At 43.0% G+C, this 23,656-nt stretch overlaps 1 protein-coding gene across 3 annotated transcripts in view; it reads left to right on the forward strand.

The window, feature by feature from the left end:
* CCSER2 (coiled-coil serine rich protein 2) overlaps positions 1 to 23,656 on the forward strand; it is a 209,585-nt gene that overhangs the window by 16,288 nt on the left and 169,641 nt on the right. The window contains exon 2 of one of the 3 annotated variants that reach the window (XM_056530764.1): positions 5,483 to 5,913. The exons of 1 other annotated variant lie outside the window; for it this stretch is intronic. The gene's annotated coding sequence lies outside the window, so the exon portion shown is untranslated. Of the gene's footprint in view, positions 1 to 5,243; positions 5,319 to 5,482; positions 5,914 to 23,656 lie in introns of those variants that run through there. One more of the 3 variants, XM_056530765.1, reaches the window with a different exon arrangement.

Consider the following 23,656-nt stretch of genomic DNA (forward strand, 5'->3'; position numbering starts at 1 on the left):
CGCCTGGGGTTTTGCTAAACAGGGAGCCTCCAATTGTTGACGTCTGCCTACTGTATATACATTCATCTATAGACAGCTGTATATAAAGGATGGAGCACAAAGACTTAACCCAGAACTGCTCAGCAGCAGCGTGGGTGAACTCTTTCCTTGCTAGGCTTCTGTTTAGTATACATGGGTACACTGCACCCCTGTATACTACACAGTTGGCGGAGGTAAGTAGTGATGCTCTGCACCTTGTATATGCTATACATCACTCCTCACCTGCTTACACTCTGTGGACCAGGTGCTCTGCATCCAACCCATGGAGTGGTACCCTGAAGGCAGTGAAAAAATTGCCACAGGGTACAAAAATGACACACACCAGCAAAAACGCAAGAAAAACTGACAAAACGCAGGAAAAAGCTGTGACAGTTTTTCTGGCATTTTTGCTGGTGGACAAAAAATACTCAATGGAATCCTGGCCTCAAAGCAATAGAACAAAATCCCTGTATGCACTTTTCCTGTGAGCTGCAGCTCAGGTGTACAAATAAAACTATCTTGGGATTTAGAACTTTGAACAAAATTTATCATGTGCCTTGCACAAGTGTGGTAAATTTGGTGCAGTTGCACCAAATTTAGATCAGCCAAAACGATCTACAATAAACCTCTACCTACACCAACATTGATAAATTTCCCCCATTCTGTGCACAACAGGAACCCCTTTAGACAAGCCACCACCATTGACTACAATGCTTTTTGTAAGGGGAACTTTTCCACTCGTAAATTCCATAAAACTTAGCCTTATAGTAAAACAAACATTTCACCTAACGTTTCCACAAATTCACTTGATTTATGGTATGGTACATTAGCTATTATTATATACTCTAAGGCCCTGTTCACATCTGTGGGAGGAGCCCACTCATTAGTTAGCAATAGGACTGTTTCGAAATGCTCCATTTCCATACACAGCAATGCATTTCCAAGTGGATTCCACTGATTGGAAATGCTAGTGTGGAAAATCTCCTGTGTGCGTGGTGCAGTAGAATTCCATAGAAAACAATGGGCCCAAAGATCCTGCAGAACTTATGAAGATAAGGGGGATTCTTCACTTTTAACACTGACATGAAATAATTTCTGCAGTGCCTGGGATTGTATAAGCTTTTGCAGTACCCAGGATCATGTAATTCAGTATATATTCACTGAAGTAGTTAGGCCTCCTCCATATAGTAGGAAGGACTCCATACTGCCCCATATAGTAGTTAAGCCCCTGTATAGTAGTATGCCCATGAAAAAAAGAAATCTGTTCCGAATCCCCTAAATGCCCACCGCTCCTCCTACCTTGCTGGTACCCATAACAGTCACATACCCTGCCTTCATGGTATCATTGAATGAAGGTCCAGCTCACGTGGAAATTGTCCAAGTTTAGTTTTATTTCTTTGGTGTAATCAATTTTTTCGTGCTCCAAGGCATGGTGTTGTACAGGTGTGGTGAGATGAAGACTTGTCTTCTTGTCTTTGCAATTTATTTAATGCCCTTTATGGTAGGTACTCCAATGCCCATGGTGATCCCCTGAACCTTTACATCAGACAGCCTCTTTTGCAACCTATGGAAGGGTTCTTACATTACACTGATAAACCAGGCTAGATATCCCATCAAAACCCTGCAATGATTTTGTATTTCACATATTAAAATGGAAGAATCTGTGGTGAAAACTTGCAGCATTTCTGCAGCAAATAGGGCATACTGCCGGATTGGAGGCTCGCAGCATGGCTATAATGGTATTTCCAATGTCCCAATGAGACATTATTGATTTCAGTGGAAGACCTGCAACTTCTCTTTTAAACTGGTACCAGAAAAAGCAGACAGAAAGTAACAAATGAGCGTGAGCATAAGTAAAGGGCTGCATATCCTGTAAGCCAATGTTTTCAAAACAGTGCATCTCCAGCTGTAGCAAAACTACAAATCCCAGCATGCCCGGACAGCCTTCGGGCTGTCCAGGTAAGCTGGAAGTTGTAGTTTTCCAATTCTGAAGACACACTATTTGGAAAACACTGCTATAAGCATACATTGTGCTGTGGATATGCTACATTACTTAAAGGGGTACTCCGCTGCTCAGTGTTTGGAACAAACTGTTCCAAACGCTGGAGACAGGAGCTTGTGATGTCATAGCCTCGCCCTCTCAAGAAGTCACGCCCCATCCTCTCAATACAAGTCTATGGGAGGTGGCGTGACAGCCATCACGCCCCCTCCCATAGACTTACATTAAGGGGGCGGGGATATGACATCACGAGCTGCCGGTTCCAGCGTTCGGAACAGTGTGTTCCAAACACTGAGCAGCGGAGTACCCATTTAAAGGGGGTCATCCAGGTTATCTTTAATAAAATTTTATTTTAAAATAAGAAAAACATAGCTGCTTTCTCCCTGAAACAGCACCACTATTGTCCTGAGTTTTGTGTGTGGTATTGCAGCCCAGTTCCATTGAAGTGAATTAAGTCAAATTGTAATACCTCACACAACCTGAAGACAGGTGTAGTGCCGTTTTGGAAGAATTTTTATTTTTTTTATTATCCAGGACAACTTTAAAGGTGTACTTTAACCCCTTAATGACACAGGACGTAAATGTACGTCCTGGTGCGGTGATACTTAACACACCAGGACGTACATTTACATCCTATACATGCCCGCGAGCATCGGAGTGATGCTAGGGTCATGTGTGGCAGGTCCCGGCTGCTGATAGCAGCCAGAGACCCGCCGGTAATGGCCGACATCCGCGATCGCATGGATGTCCGCCATTAACATCTCAGATGCCGTGATCAATAGAGATCACGGCATCTGCAGCGCTGCGGTCACTAAAATGGATGATCGGATCGCCCGCAGCGCTGCCGCGGTGATCCGATCGTCCAGAATGACAGACGGAGGTCCCCCCTCACCTGCATCCGCTGCCTTCCACCGGTCTTCTGCTCTGGTCTGAGATCGAGCAGACCAGAGCAGATGATGACCGATAAAACTGATCAGTGCTATGTCCTATGCATAGCACTGAACAGTATTAGCAATCGAATGTGTAAAATTAGTGTAAAAATAAAAGTAAAAAAAAATTGAAAAATCCCCGCCCCCAATAAAAATGTAAATTGTCAATTTTCCCCATTTTACCCCCAAAAAGTGTTAAAACACTTTTTTATAAACATATTTGGTATCACCGCGTGTGTAAATATCCGAACTATTAAAATATAATGCTAATTATCCCGTACGGTGAACGGCGTGAACGTAAAAAAAAAAAATAAATCTAAAATTGCTGCTTTTTTTTTATAACATTTTATTCCAAATAAAATTGATAAAAAATATATTAAAAGTTCTATATGCAAATTTGGTATAAAAAAATTTACAGGTCACAGCGCAAAAAAATGAGCTCTTATACAGAGAAATAAAAAAAAAGTTATAGGTCAGCAAAATAGAGGGATTTTAAACGCACTAATTTGGTTAAAAATTTAGCAATTTTTTTTAAGCAGTATAATAATAATAGAAAAGTATGTAATCATTGGTATCATTTTAATGGTATTGACCCACAGAATAAAGAAAACAGGTCTATTTTACCTTAAAGTGTACATGTACAGCATGAAAACGAAACCTTCAAAAATTAGCAAAATTGCGTTTTCCTTATCAATTTCCCCACACAAAGTATGGTAAATGGTAAAATGAGTGATGTCTTTACAAAGGACAACTGGTCGTGCAAAAAACAAGCCCTCATACTAGTCTGTGGATGAAAATATTAGAGTTATGATTTTTTTTAAGGAAAAAACGAGAATGTAAAAATAAAATTGTTTGAGTCCTTAAGGCCCAAATAGGCTGAGTCCTTAAGGGGTTAAATTGGAAAACATTTTTTCTAATAAAGTTAGACAGATTTGTAAATTACTTCTATTTAAAAATCTTAATCCTTCCAGTACTTATCAGCTGCTGTATGTTCCAGAGAAGTTATTTTCTTTTTGAATTTCTTTTCAGTCTGTCCACAGTGCTCTCTGCTGACACCTCTGTCTGTTTCAGGAACTGTCCAGAGCAGTATAGGTTTGCTGTAGGGATTTGTTCCTGACATAGACAGAGGTGTCATCAGAGATCACTGGTCAGACAGAAAAGAACAACTCAGCTTCCTCTGTAGCATACAGCAGCTGATAAGTACTGGAAGGATTAAGATTTTTAAATAGAAGTAATTTACAAATTTGTGTATCTTTTAAGCACCAGTCGATTTAAGAAAAAAATAATAGTTTTGCACCAGAGTACCCCTTTTAAATGCAACTGTTATGAGGTTTGGGGCATATAACCTAACCACAGTGTGTGTATGGTGTGTAAAATATATCTCTAGCCTTACTTTTATCCCTCTTGTTACAGCTTTTATTAGCTCAAAAAACACTTTTATATGCAGCTACTGACAGTCGAATAGGCGTGGCCAGGGGTTTGCTATGCCCCGCGGCCGCCATGCCTATCCCCTGTACACCAGCGCTGGGACCGCTATGTGACTGACACACAGGTACCAGCTTATGTGCCCCTTATCTTTCATATGTAAGCGCCGACCGACATTTCTTAACAGAGCGCAGTCTGACGCCTCTGTGCGCACGGACAATGCCCGTCCTTCTCCGCTTACTTCTCCCCATCCGGGAGATGCGCTGGGATTACTGTGTTGTTGACACACAGGTCCCAGCGCATGCACCCCTTACCTTTCATATGTAAGCGCCGACCGACATTACACAGTGAGCGCTCTGTCTGACACCTCCGTGCGCCCGGGCAATACTGTAGGCAGAGTGTGAGCGCTCTCTGCCTCTAGGAAATACAGAAGCACCCAGCGCGTCTCCCGCATGGGGAGAAGTAAGAGGAGAAGGACGGGCACTGTCCGCGCGCACAGAGGCGTCAGACTGCGCTCTGTTAAGAAATGTCGGTCAACGATTACATATGCGCTGGTACCTGTGTGTCAGTCACATAGCGGTCCCAGCGCTGGTGTACAAGGGATGGGCATAGCGAACCCCTAGCCACGCTTATCCGACTGTCAGTGGCAGCATATAAAAGTGTTTTTTGAGCTAATAAAAGCCGTAATAAGAGGGATAAAAGTAAGGCTGGAGATATATTTTTACGCACCATACACACACTGGGGGAGATTTATCAAAACCTGTACAGAGGAAAAGTTGCCCAGTTGCCCATAGCAACCAATCAGATCACTTCTTTCATTTTTAACAAGGCCTCTGCAAAATGAAAGAAGCGATCTGATTGGTTGCTATAGGCAACTGGGCAACGTTTCCTCTGGACAGGTTGTGATAAATCTTCCTCACTGTGGTTAGGTTAAACCCTTATGACAGGTAACTGCATCTGATGTTTCTGGATGTGAATGTATTTGCTCTTGTTGCAGTTGGGATTAGTATAACTTAATCTTTTTCTACTGCCCCCCAGTCCTAGCATATTTATGTGCTCACATGTAGGACGTTCAATGCCACTGCCTGTTGTACTGCTTTTCTTTTCTCAGGTGCTGTACATGGTTCTCATGTGGTGGTGGTGACACAGCCCCAGACTATCTGGTGATTTCATAATGCTTCCAGTCTATTGTGGCGTGACTGTACAGCCAATAATATAACCCGATGAGTCTATCCTGTTATAAGAGGGCTGGGACATACAGGGCTTGGCATCCTTTTGATGATTCTGACGTGGATGATGCTGCAGCATCTGCAGAAACCTCATAGGCCTGAGGATGTGTCATTGCAAAACATAAGCTCACAAAAGGAGTCGCCTTCAACCTGTGCTCGCATTAACTATTTATTAGGAGGAAGATGACTCTGCTCTTCTATAGCTTACGTTTTACTGGAGGGGAATCCATTTTTTATGAACAAAACCTAGTTAGATACTGAAGACCAGGAGGATAATGAAGGTCTTCCATCTAACACCTCTATTTACCAGAAGGTAACAGTAATGGATATAGCATACTTTACCGTTTCTTGTTTTAAGCGTTAACGTTCTTTGCAAAAAGTCATCCTGAAGTGTCAGAAGAAAGAGATGTAATAGTGTTTCCACCTTCTCCAATAGTTTTCTTAGCTTGTATACAGTTATATATGTATTGTCTAGAGCAGTGGTCTTCAACCTGCGGACCTCCAGATGTTGCAAAACTACAACTCCCAGCATGCCCGGACAGCCGTTGGCTGTCCGGGCATGCTGGGAGTTGTAGTTTTGCAACATCTGGAGCTCCGCAGGTTGAAGACCACTGGTCTAGAGAAAGCTTCTGGAAAAGATTTCAAGAGTTGTAACCTAGTATGAACAATATAATGTAGTTGTGGAAAAAGAAATATTCATAGAATGTCTGCAATTTAGGAGTCTGAATTCCCAGAATGTTTCCGCCTCTAATACATGAGATGCAGTGTGAAAAGTGCATGTACTACTGAATAGGAGTAGTTAACTTTTTCTTTGAATTACAGTTGCGCATTTGAATTGTCAGTTTCCTCTAAGTCTTAATAGAATTGTCTACTTGAGATACCCATAATGCTATACCCGTTACGTTACTGGTCAGATACCTAAAGCGATGTATTGTATAGTATGTATTGTATATGTATTGTATTGTAAGCGATGTATTGTATAGTATGCAAGCATTGCAATTTTCTGCTGTGCTATCATGTGTTGTCTGCAAAGAGATTTTTCCTAACTGATCACAGCTAAAACATGGCTTTTATTTAGGCAAGGGGTACACAGCGACTTTGGCTGCGACACATGTTGCCTGGCCAAAGATATGTTCGTTGCCAGAAATCCAGCAGGTTTCAGTTTCTGGCAATTGCCGTTTTTGGTTGCCGTGTAGCCCTATTAAGGGGGTTGTCCACTATATAAAAAAAATATCTTCGAAACAGAGAAAAGCTTTCTTATGGGTTCTGTCTGGCATTTCCAATTGAACCCTTGTCATCCATAGACAACCATGGAGCTTTTTCTAGTGAAAAAGAAAACAGAGCCTTTTTTTTCTAATCTATAATGACCCCCTATAAACTTTTAAGCTCAGTATGTTGTATCCACTGATAAGCGATATATAAATCTTTACTTATTATGGATTGTCGTATGTTTATAGGACTATGCGGATAAGGTGCGTGTAGACCACCAAGCTGATGTAGGGATTCTTAGGCCGGGCTCACATGACTGAATTCTACATGAAATTCTGTATGAAATTTCTGCATGCATTTATAGCCAATTCACGTCAATAGAATTTCTGCAGTGGAAATTCTGCTCTGTGAATGGGACAGCAGAATTCAGTGCAGAAGTTCTGCCATGTGAATGCGGTCTTATAGGCCTTGCAATGCTTCCTGGTAAAAGAAAGTATGCATAGTAGGTCTCCTCTGAAAGAAAACGAGTTGCTGTCATCTACTGGAGAGAGGTAGCTACCCCTTAAGTGCCCTTTTACACAGGCCAATGGTCTGCAGATGACAAGCGCCAGTGAAGCCCATTAAATTCATCACTGTCAACCACACATCACCTATTTACACAGGGTGATAGCGATAATCTAAATGTCTGCCCAAAAGATCCAATAAGTAAATTCTTGTTCGTCAGTTGTCATGAAATTTTTTTTTTAAAAGAGATATGACAGACAGATCAAAAGCTTTGGACGGTCAGGGTCGGAGTGTTCAGACCCTGACCGATCACGAAAACAGACTGGGAGAACTGTGTGTTTACTATGTTCATTTCTGGCTCTGTGTCACATGACCAGGAAGGACTCATATTGTAAGCCTATGGGGCCGTCAAGGTCTAATAGACACAGAGTGGAGATAGAAGTTTGCAGCCACTCGCATCTCTCCTTACTCCTCCTTGTTATTGTCCCTAGGATATGGGAAACATTGTTTTCCTATTTACAGGTGCACTTTAAATAGGCACTTTCATTTGCGAAATATTCTATAATGTAGATAACATTATATGTTAACGTAACTTTATTCTTTCATGAGTTATTTACAAGTTTCTGACCACTTATAAAATGTGTTCAATGTGCTGCCCATTGTGTTAGATTGCCAATGCAACCCTCTTCTCCCACTCTTCACACACTGATACCGCAGGAGAAATGCTAGCACAGGCTTCCAGTATCCATAGTTTCAGGTGCTGCACATCTCGTATCTTCACAGCATAGAGATGCCTTCAGATGACCCCAAAGATAAAAGTCTAAGGGGGTCAGATCGGGAGACCTTGGGGGCCATTCAACTGGCCCACGTCAACCAATCCACTTTCCAGGAAACTGTTCATCTAGGAATGCTCGGACCTGGCACGTTCCCTGAGTTTTTCCAGTAAAATGGTCCACCACCACATTAGGGGTGTCAGGTCCGGGTGTCATAAGTGGTCAGAAACTTGTAACTAACTAATGAAAGAATAAAGTTACATTAAAACCAAGCACATCATTGTTTTTCTTGTGAAATTCCCAATAAGTTTGTGTCACATGACCCTCTCCCTATTGAAAAAACTAAAGTTGGATTCAAAATGTCCGACTTCAAAATGGCCGCCATGGTCACCACCCATCTTGAAAAGGTTCCCCCTCTCACATATACTAATGTGCCACAAACAGTAAGTTAATATCACCAACCATTCCCATTTTATTAAGGTGTATCCATATAAATGGCCCACCCTGTATATAAGGAACTTAGACTGGGAGACTCAGTGTGGATAGGGACAGATATATATATATATATATAACAACCATCTATTTACATCGCTGTAGAATATGTTGGTGCTATATAACCATCAGGGAATAACTGAGTACTTGACTTTGCCACAGTTCATTGTTCAGGATGAGTTGGTGCCATTATGTGCCTGCCTGTAGAAACTGTATACAGTTTACGATTCGGTACATTTAGTACATTATAAGTACATTTGGAATATTTATAAGGGGTTTTACTTCCATCTAAGAGTCTCCGTGTCCATCACATGTTTGTTAAGCTTTCTCAGGTTTCTTATAGATATTCATTATTGTTGCAATGTAAAGTGCTTCACTCTCTTATGTCGATGCTGGTTGTAACAAATCTAGAGTTTCATAGAAGCTCTAAAACTTTAACCACTTTCTTGCTGGATTTATCATTACTAATATTCATGTTTGCCTGCTTTCTTAAACTAAGTCAACCTGTCCAGGGGGTGTGGGAATGTAATAAAAAACACAAGGTAGGAAACCTCCACCCGTCCTTTCAGCTGATCTGGACCCCGCGGATGTCCTGGTCAGCTCCACTGAGCTACCGCAGATTGTTTTCGGCATTTTAGATGGAGCGATCAACTTTGATCGGTGTCTAAAGGGTTAATGCCGGGCATCACAAGGATCAGCGATGTCCGACATTAGCCAGTATAAAGTGAGCTAAGCTCCTGAGCTCGCTTCATACGTCCACTACACGGCTGCGCCGTATACACACGGCAGTAAGCCGTGTAAGGGTTAAAGGGGTTATCCACCATAAGGTAATTTTAGTACGTACCTGCCAGACAGTAATGGACATGCTTAGGAAGGATCTGCACTTGTCTTGGGGCTAAATGGCTATGTTGTGAGATTACCATAACACTGTGGCTAGCTTTTTGTGAACTGGTATTTTCTGTTTGACTTTTCTTTTTTTTTACTACAAATCCCATAATTCCATTTTCCTCCCTCCCACACATCAGCCACCACACCCATTGAAACATAAATGAGCTACATCCATTCAAAAGACCTGTAGTTTTCAATCAGGGTGCCTACGGCTGTTGCATTAGTTGCAGATTGATCTCTCTCCCACCAAGCGATCGCTCCACCCATTGAAGCAGACAAGCTTCCTGTCATCAGCTGACTAGTGAGTCAGGTCTCGGCCCCAAGACAACAGTAATTTTGTATGCTGTTAAAAATAAATATTGGGGTGAAAATCACAGAAGAATTGTGAAAAAAACGTCACACACAGGTACAGACCCTATATTATGAACTACACTAACTTTACAGCCCCTGTAGCATAGTGAAATAAAAAAAAATCCTGAAATACCCTTTTAAGTCTCCTCCTCCCAGCGCTTGGGATTATGATTTCGGCAATTTGGAGGTCAAATCAGCACCTTGAGCTCATTATTATTTTACTCAAACCATTCCTGAACAATTTGTGCGGTGTGGTAGGGCACGTTATTTTGCTGAATTGGACAACTGCCATCAGTCAATTCCAGTGCCATAATGGAGTATTCTTGTCCTGCAACAATGTTAAGGTAGGACTCAATATTTCCCAGCAGAAAACTTTCCAGAGCATCACGTTTCTTCTGCTGACTTGGTGCACCTTACCATCAGCATGGTTTGCATTGTGTTTTGCCTTACATATAAGGTGTCATGTACTTTGCACTCCTTCATATCAGCTTCTGTTCTAAGGCAATAACATGGAAGCTGTATTGGCCAATAATTTTATGACTCTACATGTGGATGGTAAGTGTTATTGTTAGCACTCTGGACTGGAGTTGTGGTGAGGCTTATATTTGTGACAAAAGTTAATATATGACTAGCACACAGACGACTTTAATGCATTATTATCCCAGAAAGGGAACACATAATAAGAAGGGTTGTGATGTAGAAAGTGGGAGTATGCCATAACTCATCTGCTGTTTGCCACACGTAAGCGCTAGTGATAATTGTGCATATAGGAGCTTCCCAACACATGCTTTTAATAGAGGCCGGTGACATTCCGTAAATTTCCGGTCAATTCAGACTGGCGATCTGCGATGATTCCGCGTCATACAGATCTCCGGTGACCCTGAAAATAGGGGGGATTGGGGCTGTCCAAGATGCCCATTATCTCCCTGAAGGGATAGGAGTGAGGTGACAGGGGTGCTACCCCTCCTATCCCTGCTATTGGTCGGTCAGAAGCGACCGACCAATAGCAGATCGGGTACAGTTATCTGACAGATTTTTGGAACAGTGGTCCGTGAAAATAAAAAAATGTAATTTTTCATTTGCACAACCCACTATTCCAAAGATCTGTCAAACACCAGTGGGATGTAAATGCTCACTGCACCCCTTATTCAATTCTGTGAGGAGTGCAGTTTCCTAAATGGGGTCACATGGGGGGTCCACTATTCTGGCACCACTGGGGGCTTTGTAAACTTCCATTCCAAACAAATTCTCCAAAAGAGAAAAAGCTCCAAGCTCCAAAAGCTCAATGGCGCTCCTTCTCTTCCGAGCAGTGTACTGTGCCAGCAGAGCACTTAACGTCCACACATGGGGTATTTCCATACTCAGAAGAAATGGGTTACAAATTTTGGTGGGCATTTTCTCCTATTACCCTTTGTAAAAATAGTAAATTTGGGAGAAAAAAAATGCACTTTAGTGAAAACTTTTTTTTTTCATTTACACATCCGACTTTAACCAAAAGTCGTCAAACACCTGTGAGGTGTTAAGGCTCACTGTACCCCTTGTTACGTGCCTTGAGGGGTGTAGTTTCCAAAATAGTATGTCATGCGTTTTTTTTTTCTGTTATGGCACCATAGAGGCTTCCTAAATCCGACATGCCCCCAAAAACCATTTCAGCAAAATTCACTCTCCAAAATCCCATTGTCTTCCCTTCTGAGCCCTCTAGTGCACCCACAGAGCACTTTACATCCACGTATGAGGTATTTCCTTATTCAAGAGAAATTGGGTTACAAATTTTGGGGGGGATTTTTCTCCTTTTACCCCTTGTAAAAATAAAAAAAACTGGGTGTACAAGAACATGCGAGTGTAAAAAGTGAAGATTTTGAAGTTTCTCCTTCACTTTGCTGCTATTCCTGTGAAACACCTAAAGGGTGAATGTCATTTTGAATACTTTCATGGGGCAGTTTCTATAATGGGATTATTTATGGGGTATTTCTAATATGAAGGCCCTTCAAATCCACTTCAAACCTGAACTGGTCCCTGAAAAATTCAGATTTTTCATCATGATGAAGCTGCTGAAGCAGTGAAACGTGTTGTATTCTGGGAAATAAACTACACTTGCTTTTGGCCTACTTTGGCTGCTTGTGTCCTGCGCCACGTGGAATCGTCATTCCTGTTGAAGCTATCCTTTTTCCTACTATCTTTTAGCCAGGGGGCTGCAGACACTTTACGTTTCTATGTAATCACCATTGTTGTGTATGTGGCTACACAACTTCCATAGGAGAGCGGCTATATAGCTTTCCTTGTATCTCTTTTATTACACCACGGAGCGCTCCCATTCTCTTTTTACAAAAGTAAAAACATGTCAACATTATGATGCCAACATAAAGTAGGCATATTGTATATGTGAATCAATATATAATTTATTTGGAATGTCTATTCACCCATTGAAACATAAATGAGCTGCCTACAGCTGTTGCGTTAGTTGCAGATTGATCTCTCTCCTACCAAGGGACCCCTACACCCATTGAAGCAGACATGCTCTCTGTCATCAGTCAGGTCTCGGCTGCATTGCAAGCTGAGAAAAATCTGAGACAACAGTAATTTTGTATGCTGTTAAAAATTTATATTGGGGTGAAAATCACATAAGAATTGTGAGAAAACCGTCACATATTATGAACTACACTAACTTTACAGCCCCTGTAACATAGTCAAATAAAAAAAATCCTGGAATATCTATTTAAGGTGAAAATTGGTCCTTGGTCCTTGAGGGGTTAAAAAGTTATTGGGGCCAGAAGAGGACATTTTTAAATGTATACATTTTTGTGCATGTAGTTATTTCTTCCATAAGTAAAACAAAATCAAAACTATATAAGTTGGGTGTTGTTTTAATCGTATAGACCTACAGAATAAAGATAATGGCCCTCATTTACTTAGAAAATCGGGTTGTAAGTCTATCTTGCTTTCTAACCCGACTGCTTTTTTCCCCTGGTATTTATTATTATGTCGCATCCTGTTTGTCGCACGTGGGTTTTGTTGGTTTTGGTTTCCAACTCCTCTGAGTTGTCGGGAAAAAATCCACAACAATTCAACAAATTCTGGTTGGAAACCTTTATAAATACGTGGGAAAGCTCAGAAATGTCGGGTTACGCCCCTTTTTCGGGTTTGGGAGAATCCACATCGGGTCCATCGGGAAAAAATGTTGCATAGTGTCGCAGACTGGCGCACGATGTCTGCGACATGTCGCAGACAAAGATGCGCCAAAAAAGATGACAAAACAAGTCGGGTTTAGAATAGTAAATGAGGGGCAATGTGTAATTTCTACTGAAAAATTTACTGTGTAGAAACTGAAGCCCAAAAATTTTTCAAAATTGTGTATTTTTTTCAATTTTGTCCCACAAATATTTTTTTGGGTGTCGACGTAGATTTTTGGGTAAAATGACTGATGTCATTACAAAGTAGAATTGGTGGGGCAAGAAACAAGCCATCATATGGGTCTGTAAGTGCAAAATTGAAAGGGCCATGATTTTTAAAAGGCGAAGAGGAAAAAAACAAAAGTGGAAAAACGCTCAGTCCTTAATGGTTAAAAACGGATATAATTCACCCAGATTGGCGGTCCGTTTGGAGATTCAGACTGCATAGATTCATAATTGCTAATATTCCCTTGCACAATGGAGGCAGGAGCCAGTATGAAGAGTTTTCTACCTCCGTCTTCTCTACTCCCATTTACCCGCCTGCCTTGCAAAGCATCAATGGATATTTATGACATGGGCGGGCATATGGGAGCAGTTCATACATCCAAAATCTTATACTATTTAATCACTACATAATTGTTATTACATTTTATAGACTCTTATCCAAAGCATAAGGGAAACATCTCTGATCGTGGGGGGACTGAACGCTGGGACCCCCTACAATCTCCTGCACGGCACCCCACTTTCCTAGTGCACAGAACGATTTCGGAATGAAGCAGGGGACAATACGCCCCCTCTATTTTTTTTTTTATTTTTTTTATGGGACAACCCCTTCAACAAGGACCTGATATCCACTTTGGCTTCTATTATAAAATACTGTCCAGTCTGTACACCATGGGAGTTTTAGATATAAACTAGTACAGTCAAGCAAAAGGTAGTTAACAAACCAATCAGGTCACAGCTGAAACATCCATTCTACCAAAGAAAATAGTGTAAGATTTGCTCTCTGCCATTGACTCTCTAATTGTCCCCCATCTGCAAATAATGTTATAATCATGGTGCTTTTTTGACATATTGGACATTTTAGAAACTTAGCAACATTAACTAATTCAGCTCTTACAGGAACCATTTTCATGTAGACCCTTTTATAGATACCAATAGAAAATAGCCCAAATATTCCCTAACTGCTGGCATTTAGTAAGCGCTTTTAATACTGAATACTCCTAGTTGTGTGCTTTTTGTTGGTACGACAATGTTTGATGTGTTTTTTCTGATAACAATCTTTTTTGCTTGTTTTTTTGTATACTGGTTGTCTGTGGCTCTGAACAGCCCATGCTGTTCCAGTTAATGGTTATAAATTATTACCATAGTGGAGTATTTAGTGCAGGATTCTGTAGCTCAAAGTTAGAATATTGTATCTGTAAAATCCATTAAGTGAAAAATAATGGACACTGGCAAAAAGCTGTCTACTGCTGGGCAAATCCACAAATGAACACTAAGCTGCAAATGTGTATTAATGGATAGTTTCAGGGGGAAAAAAATCTTACAGAGAAATTATTAAGGTTTATCGGAGCCTGAACTTCCTATTATTTGTATGCTTTAGAAAAGCTAAATAGATATTAATGTTGATTTCTATCTGAGGATGTTCACCTAGGGCCCTATTACACGGGGCGATTATTGGCCACACAGGCAGATATTGCCCTGTGTAATAGGAGCTGCGACCAGCCGATGAACAGCCAATGAACAAGCTTGTGTATCGGCTGATCAGATCGTTTTGATTTTGACCCACTAAAGAAATCTTAATCCGCCTCCCCGTGTGTTAGGGAGTGTGCAGCAGAGAGCAGATTGCAGCAAAGGGCTACAGAGACAACCCATTCATTTGGCACTCCGTGCACGACACTTGAGCCTAGGGCTGGGCAGTATACCGATTCATACCGAATACCGACATCTTTGTGCTGCACCATATGAATTTTAACCCATACCGCAATACCGGTTTGGCCCCTCCTCCTCGGGAATTAATGAATTAGCCCAGTGCTGCGCTGTCCCCACATCGGGGAACTAATCATATGTGACCAGCGAGCGCTGTTCTGGCCCCCACAATTAATTATCAGCCTAGAGCCATCCCCATCCTCCTGTTTGTTCCAGCCGCCGGCGCTGACACTCTATACCAGTGGTCTTCAACCAGCAGACCTCCAGATGCATGCTGGGAGTTGTAGTTTTGTAACATCTGAAGGTCGGCAGGTTGAAGACTACTGCTCTATACTGTGTGGTATCCCTATGCCCGGGCTGCAAAAAATAAACAAAATAAACTTTATCTTACCTCCCGTTGGTCAGGTACTGGCCTCATCTGCTTCCTAGGGAATGGAATGTCGGACAACCGTCAGCCTATCACCGGCCGTAGCGGTGTTCCGCCTCGGCCGCTGATAGGCTGAGCGCACTGTCATGTAAGAAGTTGTCCAAAGGAGTTGTCCTTACATGACAGTGGGCTCAGCCTATCAGCGGCCGAGGCGGAACATCTATGTGGCAGGTGATAGGCTGACGGCTGTCAGACATGGCCGACGTAGGAACATGTGTTGGTTTATTTTGTCTACCTTGTGTCAGTGCCAGCGGCCGTAACATACAGCACAAGGAGGGCAGCGCTAGCGGGTGACATGTTAGTATTTACCCCGAAGGGGGGCAATAATTAATTGGGGGGGGGGCAGAACAGCGCAGCACTGGGGGGGGGGGGGAGGAGGAGGAAATACCATTATATACCATGGAACCGCCAAAAGTTACAAAAATACCGTGATACACACATTTGGTCATACCGCCCAGCCCTACTTGAGCCATGTTGTAGGCTCTGTAAATGATCAGCAATCTACAAAGTTGGTGGCTCGGGCCATCAAATACGGCCATACACAGTAAAAAAAAAAGGATTTCTTCTGATGAAAGGGGAAACATTAAAAGGTAAGATATGTCCTGAATACTGTGTGAACATGCCCTAATAACTGAGGTTTCCTATTAAATGAATTGCTCCTTCCAAACAGAATAGAGAGATTTGAGGAATTTATGGAGTTGGATCCTTTCCTGGGTATGGATTAGTGTCCTCTCTTGGGTTGATGGTGGTATTTAGGGAGTAAGCTTTGCTATGTTTGTTTTGCCAGCTTCTATACTATCAGTAGTTATCTTCACTGCTCAAAAAAATAAAGGGAACACTTAAACAACACAATGTAACTCCATGTCAATCACTCTTCTGTGAAATCACACTGTCCACTCAGGAAGCAACACTGATTGACAATCAATTTCACATGCTGTTGTGCAAATGGAACAGACAACATGTGGGAATTATAGGCAATTAGCAAGACACCCCCAATAAAGGAGTGATTCTGCAGGTGGTGACCACAGACCACTTCTCAGTTCCTATGCTTCCTGGCTGATGTTTTGCTCACTTTTGAATGCTGGCGGTGCTTTCACTCTAGTGGTAGCATGAGATGGAGTCTACAACCCACACAAGTGGCTCAGGTAGTGCAGCTCATCCAGGATGGCACATCAATGCGTGCTGTGGCAAGAAGGTTTGCGGTGTCTGTCAGCGTAGTGTCCAGAGCATGGAGGCACTACCAGGAGACAGGCCAGTACATCAGGAGACATGGAGGAGGCTGTAGGAGGGCAACAACCCAGCAGCAGGAAAGTTAACTCCGCCTTTGTGCAAGGAGGAGCAGGAGGAGCACTGCCAGAGCCCTGCAAAATTACCTCCAGCAGGCCACAACTGTGCATGTGTCCACTCAAATGGTCAGAAACAGACTCCATGAGGGTGGGATGAGGGCTTGACATCCACAGGTGGGGGTGGTGCTTTCATCCCAACACCATGCAGGACGTTTGGCATTTGCCAGAGAAAACCAAGATTGGCAAATTCGCCACTGGCGCCCTGTGCTCTTCACAGATGAAAGCAGGTTCACACTGAGCACATGTGACAGATGTGACAGAGTCTGGAGATGCCGTGGAGAACATTCTTCTGCCTGAAACATTCTCCAGCATGAATGGTTGGTGGTGGGTCAGTAATGGTGTGGGGTGGCATTTCTTTGGGGGGGCGCATAGCCCTTCATGTGCTAGCTTGACTGCCATTAGGTACCGAGATGAGATCCTCAGACCCCTTGTGAGAACCATATGCTGGTGCAGCTGGCCCTGGGTTCCTCCTAATGCAAGACAATGCTAGACCTCATGTGGCTGGAGTGTGGAAGGCATTGATGCTATCGACTGGCCCGCCTGTTCCCCAGACCTAAATCCGATTGAGCACATCTGGGACATCATATCTCGCTCCATTCACCAACGCCAGGTTGCACCACAGACTGTCCAGGAGTTGGCGGATGCTTTAGTCCAGGTCTGGGAAGACATCCCTCAGGAAACCACCCACCATCTCATCAGGATCATGCCCAGGCGCTGTAGAGAGGTCATACGGGCACGTGGAGGTCACACACACACACACACACACACACACACACACAACACACACACACACTACTGAGCCTCATTTTGACTTGTTTTAAGGACATTACATCAAAGTTGGATCAGCCTGTAGTGTGGTTTTCCACTTTGATTTTGAGTGTGACTCCATATCCAGACCTCCGTGGGTTGATACATTTGATTTCCATTGATAATTTTTATGTGATTTTGTTGTCCGCACATTCAACTATGTAAAGACGAAAGTATTTCATACGATTAGTTCATTCAGATCTAGGATGTGTTATCTTAGTGTTCCCTTTATTTTTTTGAGCAGTGTATATATGTTTAGCAATTGCACAATGGAGTAACCAGATCTCACTGTTTATTACCATACATCTCTTTACAATACACATTCTGCAGACATATGTTCATGATTTCATTCTCGAAGAATTTTCTTGCCATATTGATTATTTACTATATAGCAGAGATAGACTTCATAGTTTGCATTGTTAGATTCTATGCTTCAGAAAGCTTCTATTGCAGTAGTTCCCAACCTTTTTTTATTTCAAATTGATATGCTTTTTTCTACTCTATATCCTCTACCCAAGCCTCCTGATCCTCCCACCACTTATTTACACAGTGGGACCACATCAGCAGAATAGTGAGTGCAGGGGCGTATCCGCTGCTAAAGGACCGCTGTATGGTGTGTTTACATGTGCCTGCTGGGAGTGGTAATATGGTGCTACGAGCAGACACACTGCGATATGCGAGTCGTTGCGCGCATGCGCAGTACAGTCACACATTGAGGCAGCTCTTGGCCTAGCACAGAGCAGGAAGAGCGGCCGCGATTTGTCAGAGTACACCGCACATGCGCGGCGACTTGCACATCCCTTCAGTGTCTGCTCGTAGCGGCGTATTGCTGCTCTGAGCAGGCACGTGTAAAGGCACCACACAGCAGTCTTTCAGCGGAGGATCCGCAGCATAAAATACACTCTGGATCTGCTCGTGTGAACGAACCCTAAGGGTAGGTTCAAATGGGTGGATTACCCGTTAGTTTCCTGCTACGAGCCATGGTGAGTGTTCTGCTACGGTTTTTTCACAGTGGAATTTCCTTAGCAGATAACATTGACCTCAAAGGCGTCTGCTTTTCAGCAGCAGAAATTCCATAGCGGAACACCAACACGGCTCAAACCTGCAGTTTAAAACGTTATAAAGGTTGTTACTCAGGATCAGTACAGGTAGTGTAATATATGTACACAGTGGGGGAAATTTATCAAAATGTGTGTATAGGAAAAGTCTCTGAGATGCCCATAGCAAACAATTAGATAGCAATCAATCAGATCACTTCTTTTTTAATTTCTCAGAGGCCTCTTCAAAAATGAAAGAAGCGATCTGATTGGTTGCTATGGGCAACTTTTCCTCTGCGCAAGTTTTGAAGAATCTCCCCCATTAGTATTTTTTTTAAGCATGGTTTTTGTTCTTTGCCAATGGTGAGACTGAGACCTATTGAATTATCACATATAGTCTCCCTATGGCCAGTTTCGTTTAAAGTCTATTATCATCTGAAGTCTGTTGCAATGTGTTAGAATGTTTTAGTCTTATGTCCTAGATTTTTAGCAGTAAATGACGAGTTACGATAATAACACTTAACCCAACTAGCTGTCATGCCACCAAGTGATGCCCGCTGGCTCTCAGTCTGCTTGGGTTTTCCTTAGTCAGGCCACACCTATGTAACATTCATGAGTCAGATTGTTTATGTGTTTCATCATCTATTAAAGTGAACATGTTGAAAAATGTAATTAACCATAGGAACATGTTTTCTTTTATGTTTTGTTGTATTATGTTTCTGTGTGAAGGATAACGCCACTGAAAAGCTGAATATTGTGATAAAGGTTGAGTTCATAGCAACTTCTTGTGGTCTGGTTCTCCATTTTAAAAGGGATCCTTCTGGTCTACCTCTGCTATACTCCTCATTACAGTGTACTAATAACCTATGGTTTTGTTGTGCTGCTACTTTTTTTTTTTTTTTTTTTTTACTGCAATTTAAAAAAAAAAATTCAGAAACCGCAATATTGCCACAGCACAACTGCAGTGTCTGGACTTATCCTTACTTTAACCAAGACTACAAATAATTTGTCTCTTTACATATCTTTACATAGTATGGAAGGGGATTTTGAAAAGTACGGTAAGTGATTACATAAAATAGTGAAAAAAGGAAAGCTTTACTCAGTCCAGTGCTAACACTGCTCAGGTGTACCCCACCAGTCCTGCAATTATGATATTATGTACACTTGATGGATAAAAGTTTTGGGACACCTAAACATTACACTTATCCATAGGCAATAAAGGGGTTTGCCAGCACTTAAAAACACAGAGTAGTAATAAGATTCTGATCACAGGAGTCTGATCTTTGGGACCCCTGCAATTTCCAGAACAGGCCCCGACTCTTTCTGCTGCATCGAGTAGTGGAGTTGGCATGCGTTGTTCTGTATGAAACAGAGAAAGACTTGGCCTTATTCCAGGAATTGAGCAGGGGTCCCAGTGGTTACCCCCACATCTCCACAATCAGACACTTATCCCCTGGAAGATTTTCTACAAGCTTTTGAAGGGTGTCTGTGCCCATTCCTCCAGAACAGCATTATTGTGGTCAGACACTGATGTTGGTTGTGATGGTCCACAATTTCCATTTGGGGTTGAGGACAGGGCTCTTTGCTGCCAACCAAGTTCTTCCACACCAAACATACCCAACTATGCCTTTACACACCTTTTGTGCACTGGGGCATAGTCATGTTGAAACAGAAATGTTTTATCTAAGTTAGAAACATAACATTTTTAAAAATGCTTTGATATGCTAAAGCATTAAGATTTCAGAGGCTAACCTCTGAAAAGCAACCAAAGCAGTATCCCTCTTCCCCAAACTTTACAGTTGGCACAGTGCAGTAACATTCAGGTAATGTTCTCCTGGAATCCTCAAACCCAGACTTAATGCAACCCAAACCATATGTGATCACTCCACAGAACATGTTTCCACTGGCAGTGTGCTTTACTTTACTCCATCTGATCCTTAGTATTGTGCTTTTGATGTAAGGCTTGCAAGGGAAAGAAGAAAGTTGGTTTGTCCAGTATTCCTTAACCCCTTAAGGACTCAGCCCATTTTGGCCTTAAAGGCGTACTCCGCTGCCCCAGCATTTGGAGCATTTTGGGTGCGCTGAGTGCGGGCAGCAGGGTCGTGACGTCACGACCACGCCCCTCGTGACATCATGTCACGCCCCCTCAATGCAAGTCTATGCATGAATGGAGGGGGCAAGCATGACATCATGTCTCCCAGAAACACAGAAGTGTCCGAGACTGGAGAAGCAGCGCCGCATAAAATTTAAATCTTGAGGGGTCCCAGCAGTGAGACCCCACGATCAGATATCTTATCCGCTATCTTTTGGATAGGGAATAAGATGTATGTGGCCAGAATACCCCTTTAAAATATATTATCTGAAGTCTGTTGCAATGTGTTAGAATGTTTTAGTCCTATGTCCTAGATTTGTTTTAGCAGTAAATGACGAGTTACAGTTATAATAATACTAAATAGGGATCTACGGATATTGATTTTTTAAAGCAGATACCGATAGCCTGTGAACTTTCAGGCCGATAACTGATAATTTATACCGATATTCCGTGCATTTTAATTTTTGGGCATTTTAAAGCAGGACCATGTACACTGAGGACAAGCAGGGCCCTGTACACTGAGGACAAGCAGGGCCCTGTACACTGAGGACAAGCAGGGCCCTGTACACTGAGGACAAGCAGGGCCCTGTACACTGAGGACAAGCAGGGCCCTGTACACTGAGGACAAGCAGGGCCCTGTACGAGAGAGAGAGCAAGGCGGCGGGCGCACTGATCGGTGGCACAGTGAACTCCGACATGGCGCTGCTGCCCTTAGACGTGAGGTCACGTCACCCCCACGGTGACGTGACCTCATGTCTAAGCGCAGCAGCGCCACACCGGAGTTCAAAGCGCCTCTCCCAGGCAGCCACTGCGGTTCTCTTACAGGGCTGCCGTGGCTGTGTGGGAGATGCAAAAAAGCAGCCAGCAGCACCGTTCTCCAGGCCCGGGTATTGCGGGCGAGACGCATTATCGGCAAGGTTAGATATCGATACCGATAACTAACAGAATCATGAATATCGGCCGATAATATCGGCCAATCCGATAATCAGTCGATGCCTAATACTGAACCTAACTAGCTGTCATGCCACCAAGTGATGCCCGCTGGCTTTCAGTCTGCTTGGGTTTTCCTTAGTCAGGCCACACCTATGTAACATTCAGATTGTTTCTGTGTTTCATCTATATACCGTACAAGTTTTGTATACACATGTACACATTAATGACCCAGATTTATCAAACACTGGGAGAGAAAAAATTGAGTGATTTTCCCATAGCAACCAATCACAGCTCAGCTAACGAGCTCTGGTGAAATGAAAGCTGAGCTGTGATTGGTTGTTGTGGGAAAATCACTACAGTTTGATAAATCTGGGGGGCTGTGTGTGTGTGCGTGTGCATGTATGTGTGTATGTTCCAGCATCACTTCCAAACCTCTAAAGATATTTACATGAAATGTGGTGCACATTTTACTAATATGTCAACTAAAAATATAGGATAGGCTAATTAACCCTTACCCACCCCAATTAGTGAGGGTTGGGGCTTTAGTTTAAAGTCCCTTATAAGTCTATGGGAAATATGTTACTACATAACTTCCAAACAGCTGGAGATATTTTGATAATACTTGGCCACATGTTACTTATATGTCCATTAAAAATATAGGATAGTTAAATTAACTCCAACCTACCTCCATTTGCGAGAGTCTGGGTTTTTGTTTAAAATCCCATGCAAGTTTATGGGAAATGTATGTTCCATCATAATGTCTGTATGGCTGGAGATATTTCGATAATACTTGGTCACATGTTACTTATATGCCAAATAAAAATATATAATAGTTAATTAACCCTAACCTCATCCCTTACAAGAAGGATGTTTTTTTTTGTTTCAAGTCCCATGCAAGTATATAGGACTTCTGGTACCTTATGCCACAAGCTTCGCTCTGCATTTCCTGGTGAGTGTGTCAGTCTGGCTTGCAAGCCACACCCTCCCCGTATGCCACTCCTATTGCACAAAGCCACACCCACCTTTAAGCCACACTCATTTTGTGCATCGATCTGGTTGGCAAATCACGCCCACTCCCACAAAGCCATGCCCCCTTCTATTTACAGCTTACAATATCTTCATCACAACTCAGCCCCACCTGAGGATGGGATATGATGATGATTTATGAGGATGGGATAAAAGGTTGGGATTTGAGAATGGGATATGAGGTCGGGATATGAGGACAGGATATGAGGATGGGATATAAGGACGAGATAGGTCGGGATATGGGTGGGGATGTGAGGATGGGATATCAGGATGGGATATAGGGTCGGGATGTGAGGATGAGATAGCAGGAAAGGATATGAGTTCGGGATATGAGGAGGGGGCTGCCGTTAATAGCCGACACCCAGCCAGCTATTAACCCTTAGTTCACCACTGTCAGAGCTAACAGTGGCATCTTAAGGGACCTTTCACCAGTCCCTGGTGGTCCAGTGCAGTAGATGCCCGACCCCCTCGCAGCGCAATCGCAAGGGAGCGATCCACTTCTGAGGTAGCCGGAGGGCTTACCTCTCTTCCTGTGTTGGTCCCGCCTCGGAGATTGCTAAAGCCTGGCTGGATCAAGATTTATCAATCGAGCACAGAGAACACAGATCAATGAAGTTCTATGGAACTACATTGATCTGTATGAGGAATCTAATGATTCCGTTTAAAAGTCCCCTAAGGGACTAATAAAGTGTTAAAAAAAAAAAAAAAATTATCCCCTTCCATATTAAAAGTTTGAATCACCCCTCTTTTCCCAAATTCCATTTAAAAAATATGTGAAGATAATAAAAATAAATGTTACGCCGAGCGCTCCGGGTCCCCGTTCCTCCCCGGAGCGCTCGCCTCATCTTCGTTGTTGCAGCGCCCCGGTCAGATCCACTGACCGGGTGCGCTGCGGTCCCGCCTTCAGCCGGGATGCGATTCGCGATGCGGATAGCGCCCGCTCGCGATGCGCACCCCGGTCCCCGTACCTGACTCGCTCTCCCTCGGTCCTGTCCCGGCGCGCGCGGCCCCGCTCCCTAGGGCGCGCGCGCGCCGGGTCTCTGCGATTTAAAGGGCCAGTGCACCAATGATG

This window comes from Hyla sarda, chromosome 7 (assembly GCF_029499605.1).
Source record: "Hyla sarda isolate aHylSar1 chromosome 7, aHylSar1.hap1, whole genome shotgun sequence".
NCBI lineage: Eukaryota > Metazoa > Chordata > Amphibia > Anura > Hylidae > Hyla > Hyla sarda.